Genomic DNA, 7,099 nt, shown 5'->3' on the forward strand with positions numbered 1-7,099 from the left:
GTGTTACAGACAGTCTTTGTATCGAAAACAAAATGCTTCTTTTCTCTGTGCATTCACATGAATCTGAAAAATAAAAGGACAGTGTATTCACTTTTAACAGTATACACAGACTGCATATCAAAGGGCTAGCCTGAATGGGCAGATTCTATTGCTCTGAAAGGGGTGGGGAGTAAGTAACGTATTTTTTTTTTTATTTCTGTTATTCTAAGACTTACCTTTTAAGCGATATTTTTCATGACAAAAGGATTAAGGCCATCTAGTTTTCTCAATTTGATCATCTTTAAATTTCAACAGACTACTAGTTAATGTAAATATACTGAACAGACTAAAATTCATCTATATGATTAATAAGCAGTAGTTACTACAATGAAAATTATATGTCTGTGCATGTATGTTATCTCCACACATACGTTTTTCCTTCACATGTATGTCAAAAATCCAATAAATGTGTAAATTTCACACTGCCAGATTAAAATCCTGAACAATATTTAATTTTTCTCGTCTGTATGCTGAGTTGTGAACTGCATGATTAACAAAAATGATACAAATTTAGATAACAAGTTTAATAAATTCTTCTGAGAGATACCAAGAAAAGTATAAGATAGTGGTCCTTGTTTTCAGTAGTTTTAATCTTGAGAGATAAGATTACACTGCATAAAACAGCATTAAACAGTATAAAACATTCTGGAAAAATCAATGAGAATTTAAAGAGCCTGGGCAGGCCCTGAGTTTAACTTCATCATATCGGGAGGGTGTAGATATAAACAAAGATGAGAAAGAAGCCATCTAGGGAGGCTGTTAAGAAGGATGGATATGAACAAAGAGCACAGTGTGTTTAAAGGACAGCATAGGGATTAACCTCACTAGAGCCATGTAGATAAGCGATAGAAATTAAGACTGCAGAAGGAAGGTAGAGACAAATTACTCAAGGATCGAAAAGTAAGAAAATGTTAGAATATTCAGAGTGGCATATCAGAATTTATTGAATATTATTGTTTAGTCTAGGATTTTGAGCAAAGTAGTGTTTAGAAGGTCAGCAAAAAAGAGGAAGACCCTCAAGAGATAGAGTGACACAGTGTCTGCAACAATGGGCAAACAGCAACAACTGTGAGGATGGTACAGGACAGGGCAGTGTTCCATTCTGTTGTACACAGGGTCGCTATGAGTTGCAACTGACTGGACAGCACCTAACAACAACAAGTGTTTAAGATTAAATTTAAAACAGTATGCTGGAGACACTGAAGAGAGCAGGGAATCAAGAAAAGAAAGCAAAATTATAGCAATAAGGAATTGGATTAAGATGGGAAAAGTTGGAATGGAAAAGAAGGGATATACAGAAATAATATGTAATAGAATACAGTGCCTCTCAACCATACAAAATATGGAAAGGCATTAGTAAAAGGTGACTGAAGTTCCATGCCTGAGAACCCAAAGAAAGTGATATTATGAATAAGGACAGTAAAGAAGGAAAGGGAAGTTTGTTTAAGAGAAGAAAAAACAATGAATTCCATTTCAGACAGGTTGGATGTGGAGAAACAATGATTGACCCAAATGGAAACATGTAAAATGCAGTTGGAAAAATAGGACTAGTGCTCCAGTGAAAGGAATAAGATAAGAGTTTAGGAGTTGTTAGCACACAAGTGATAGCTAAAATCATGAACATCAAATGGAAAACATGAAAATTCAGCGGTGAAGATTATGATCATAAAATCTCAAATTATATTATGAAAATACAGTCCCTTAATTATCACCAAATTGATGTATAATACCACCATTTTTTCTAAATTGCACAAACACTTGATACTTGGCTGCCATACCAGGACTAAAATAAATGTTAATTCTACTATATTGTTTCACATCTCAAAACTGCAGAAACAACTGACTTCTTCAGTATAATTCAAGGGCAGTCAATTCAAATGCCAGGAGGATAAACTGTATGAGTGAAAAAGGCCAAGTATAAGAAAAAGGAAGTGGATGAGAGGGTGCAGGCCTCATCTAAAGACGGTTCCTCTAAGCAGCTCCAACCACTGTGTCATGCAGGAATATGGGCCCAGCATAACCAAATCTGATTTTTCAAAACAAACTGGAAACCCAATTATTATTCAAAAATGTCCTAGCTTTTAGATGATAGCAACAAATTCAAAAATTTTTAAAACACTGTGCAGACTGAACAAATCTATAAACTGGATTAGGACTTCAGGAGGCAGTCTTTGTCCTAGGGTAGGAATTGTTCAATAGCCTAAATCTAATCAGTGTAAGGAAAAACTGTGAAAGACTTTGGAATTTAGTGAATACCCTGGCTAGCTCATCCATCCAGTTATCTCCACCTTTGTCTGTCTTTGACTAGGAGATTTTATAATTCTGAAAGAGGCAGAAATTAAAACAATATAATGCAAATAATTCCTACCCATAGAAATGTATCTGACAGAATACAGTGATTATTGCCTGTGAATATCCCTATGTATATTGACAAGTTTTCCATCCATTTGTAAATTTAATATTCTTAACCTGATTATAAATGTGTAGTGGTACTTTGAATTCTTTTATGAACCGGCTGTAATACTTTGCTGGTTCCCACATTAACTAACGAGTTAAGTAAAAATCTGGGAAAGATTTCATACTTGTATGAGAGATACGGTTTTATTCTCTTTTGAAAATTATCCTTTAATATCAGTCAGACTACCAATTAGGACTACTCAAAGATTTCCCCCCTGCTTTCCTAGGTGTTTTTTTTTTGAAAGTATAATGGGTAAGAAGTACAGACGTCTGAGAGGAAAGCAAGGTATGACATCCAAAGTCATGTCATAGGTAGTGCCACATAACAGTTTGAAAAATAATTAATTAAAAGCATTAACATAAATTTTATAATTTTATTTCCACCTCTCTGATTTATGCTCAAACCAAAAAAAAAAAACACCTCACAAAACAAAAAACCGAGTCTTGGATCTACAGCTATCTTTTTCAAACTGCAGGCCCTAATGAACATTTTAGTGGAAGTTAACTCAGTTTAGTGGGTCAAAATCTGGATTTTTTTTTTTTTAATGAAATGAAATAGAAAAAAAAATTATTTGAGATGATCATATATAATAACTACTATCTCATGAACTTTTGTGTTGGAGTATGGGTATGTGAGTGCATGTGGTTGAGTGTTTGAGAGAGAGAGAGAGAGAGTGTGTGTGTGTGTGTGTGTGTGTGTGTGTGTCCGCAAGCACTGGGTCATGATATGAAATGTATTTCTTAGTTTGGGTTGCAGTCAAAACAGTTTCAAAGTCACTAATCATACTTTGGTACTCACATACCTCCTAAAATAATTTTGAGAAATTATGTACCCGCTTGCACTTTTAAGTTAACATCTAAAACTTCCAATTATAAAATTATAAAGGATGTTGTTTCTAACATATTATAAGTATTTATATGCTGAAACAAAACCACTATATCATCCTTGAAATTTATCTAATAGAATCTAAATGCCATAACATTTTAATACCCACTATCAACCATGTAAAAAATACATGAACAAATGCTTCCCCAACAATAGGAAATCTGACATTGTTCTTTTTTTCTCCTTGAACTCATATTTTCATTCCACTTCCACTGGTCTGGAGTAGCTCCATGATGCCCTCAGAACACACTAGTGCAGCATTTACAATATATCCAGATGAATACGAAGTAGTGATAGCAACCTCATTTTTAAGACAGCCTGTTTTTTGGAGCCCTGGTGGCGCAGTGGTTAAGAGCTGCAGCTGTTAACGAAGAGGTCGGCAGCTGAAATCCACCAACTGCTCCCTGGAAACCCTACTGGGGCAGTTCTACTCTGTCCTGTAGGGTTGCTATGCATCAGAATTGACTCAATGGCAATGGGTTTTTTTTGGTACTCTAATTTAACACTCCAAACCTTTTCACTTGTCAGTTAAATGGAAAATGACATCATGCACGTATATAACAGCCAATAAACACTGAAGTTACATGATGTAATAAAACTTATTTCCCTAATATGACCACATAGATGCTTTCAGCAAATTGAGAATTTAAACATGTATTATTTTTATCCATAACAAAACATCTAAAATACTTACAAAGTCAGAAGATCCCCAACTAGAAGTTGATGATTATACAGCATGAGGCAAGAGAGGATTCTGGAAGAGGACAGAGGAGCTCTGAGAACTTCACAGTGTTAGGTTGAGTAGTCTGGATTCAGGAGGATAAATGGCGTGTAATCTCCTAATCAAGGTATTCTTGGTACAATTAACAGGGCCACTTTAAACCAGCTTAAACTTTTAAGTCAAAAAGAAACTGATAAGAACCCTTCTGGGTTGGCTTCATTAACTCAAGGGTTACTGACCTCCTAAGGGACTGGGATCATGAATGGGAAAGCTTCCAGAATCCAAGCTATCCTCTGGTCCTTTATGAGACCACTTTTTCTACAAACAGGTGCATCTTGCTTTATGGTGTACACAGGTCTACATGATTATTCCAGGCTTTGTGAACAGCTCTTGGAAGAATGTACTTGCCAACTTCAGTCAGGTGACGATATTTGGTTCAAACAACTGTGGTGGGGAAAGGGACATGGGGAGGATTGAGTACAAACATGGCTGCTAGGGGTTCAGTGCATTGGAAAGATACCCCAGGGGGTTGCAGTAATCCACACCCCTTGAGAAACTCCTCCTTACAAAATAGAAAGTCAAAAAACATGTTTTTGTTAAGCAACTCAGATAATCAAGAGAAACAACTCCCAGTACAATCCATCTAAAAGTGCTGCTGGATTAAATATAAAGATTGTCTTTTTTTAATGTATGGCTGAGTAGACAAGAGAATAAAGAAATTTCACAGAAGCCAGAAAGGACAGACTCTACAAATCCACAGAGGTATGCAAGTACTAGAGCTAACATTACTCCTTCCGGCCATATGCTGACTCTAAGGGCTAATAGCCTGGATTTTAATGATCTATGTCCCACAGCGGGTGGGGACAAAGCCTGGAGTCCAAACATCTTAGTAAGAAGGAAACTTATTTTAAAAGTTCCCAGAAACATGAATTCATAATCAAAAATTACTACAGACATGAAGAAACAGGTCAAAGCGAGGAAGAGTTAGCAGAAACAAAAAACTACAGAATTGGACCCATGAAGACTGTAGGTACTGGAACTAGAACATAAACAGACATGCTTTATATTCTGTAATAGATGAAGAAATGAAAGAGTGACCTGAAAGTACGGCAAAAGAATGAGAAATTATCGATAACGAATAATATTTGAAAAAAGAATCAAACAGAACTTCTAGAAATAAACAAACAAAAAATAAAGTACCAACATTAGAAAGAGCAAATGAGACACAACTGCATAAAGAATTAGTAAACTGTAAGATACAAAAAATTATCCAGAATTCAGCACAAAGAATGAAAACCACTGAAATTATACAACAGTAGTCAAGAGAGACTGAGAAGGCCCTTCTTACATCTAAGCAAAGTTCCAAAAGGGGTTTGAGAGAATGGTAAAGAGGAAATATTCAAAAGGATAATGGTTGAAAATGTCCAAGTATAGATAAAGACAATAATTATCAGATTCACAAAGACCAATGTTGTAGACTGAACTGTTATGTTGAAGTCTTAAAAAGTTATATAACTGTAAATTTGATACTGTTTGGAAACGGGTTTCCTTTTGTTATGTTAATAAAGCTATACTGAAATAGAAAAAAACAGTTATAGTAGAGTAGATTCTGTCTCGTAGCGACCCCATGTGTGTCAGAGTAGAACTATGCTCCACAGAGTTTTCAATGGCTGATTTTTCAGAAGTAGATTACCAGGCCTTTCTTCTGAGGCACCTCTGGGTGGACTTGAACCTCCAACCTTTCAGTTAGCAGCTGAGTGCTTAACTGTTTGCATCACCCATGGACCCATTCTTAGGGGCGTATTATAAAAACGCAGAGTAGACACAGGCACACGTGGGGGAAGACAGACGCCAGGTGAGGATACATCTACAAACAGTCAAAGAATGCCAAGAAAAGCACAGAGCTACAGAAGCTGAAAAGAGACAAAGATCTTCCCCTAGAGCTCCCAGAGAAAGCCTAACCCTGCTAACTCCCTGAATTCACACTCCTAGCCTCCCAAACTGTGAGACAATAAATCTCTGTTCTTTAAAACCACCTACTTGTAACATTTGTTGTTACAACACCACTAGGTAACTAGACACATAAGATATTCACAAGCAAGCTAAATAATAAGTCCACACCAGGACACATACAGTAAAACTAAAGAACACCAAAGACAAACTGACAAGCAAACAACGAGACATAAAAGTTTACAATGGAATAACATCACAAGAGCAATAAATAATATCACCAAAGCAGTTTTACAATAAATTAACTGTTCCTTTAGAATTGTATACCACAGAAAGATAGTGAAACTATCTTTTGAGAACTAGTATGAAATATATTCAGAAAAACACAAACTGACAGTTTACTACCACAGATTCTCACTAAAGAACTTCTAAGGAAGGTACCTCAAAAAAGGAAAATAATTCCAGAAAGGAGATTGAGATATAAATAGTAAACAAAGAAAATAATAAATATTTGGGTAATTCTAAGCAAATATTAAGGAGCTCTGATGGCCCAGTGGTTAAGCATTTGGCTGCTAAACAAAAGGCTGGCTGTCTGAACCCTCCCAGCTGCTCTGTGGGATAAAGACCTGGTAATCTACTTCTGTAAAGATTACAGCCTAGGAAACCTGATGGGGCAGTTCTCCTCTGTCACATACAGTAGCGGTGAGTCAAAAATCGACTCAACGGCACCTAACAACAACAACACGACAATTAAATATTAACTACACAAAACAATAATAATGTCTAATTTGTGGAGTTATAAGAAATCAAGATAGAACTAAAATTCTAGACAACAGCATAAAAATTGGGAAAAGGAAATGACGTAATAGGTTCTTGTCTTGACCCAGAGTAAAGTAACTTTAGACTTTATAAGTTTAATATGCATGTTAAAACTTGTAGGATAGAGCAACGGAGAATGAAGAGAACAGGATACAAGGAAAAGATTAGTCCAAAGGACTAATTGTCCACAGCTACCAAGGCCTCCACCGGACTGAGTCCAGTACAGC

The 7,099-nt window shown here is 36.0% G+C and overlaps 1 protein-coding gene across 8 annotated transcripts in view; it reads right to left on the reverse strand.

Annotated features, from left to right (window-relative positions):
• UMAD1 (UBAP1-MVB12-associated (UMA) domain containing 1) overlaps positions 1-7,099 on the reverse strand; it is a 221,536-nt gene that overhangs the window by 205,633 nt on the left and 8,804 nt on the right. For 2 of the 8 annotated variants that reach the window (XM_023740493.1, XM_023740494.1), the window contains exon 2: positions 4,077-4,136. The exons of 4 other annotated variants lie outside the window; for them this stretch is intronic. The gene's annotated coding sequence lies outside the window, so the exon portion shown is untranslated. Of the gene's footprint in view, positions 1-4,076; positions 4,137-4,342; positions 4,548-7,099 lie in introns of those variants that run through there. 2 more of the 8 variants (XM_023740489.1, XM_023740495.1) reach the window with 2 other exon arrangements.

This window comes from Trichechus manatus, unplaced genomic scaffold (genome assembly GCF_000243295.1).
Source record: "Trichechus manatus latirostris isolate Lorelei unplaced genomic scaffold, TriManLat1.0 scaffold00156, whole genome shotgun sequence".
Lineage (NCBI taxonomy): Eukaryota > Metazoa > Chordata > Mammalia > Sirenia > Trichechidae > Trichechus > Trichechus manatus.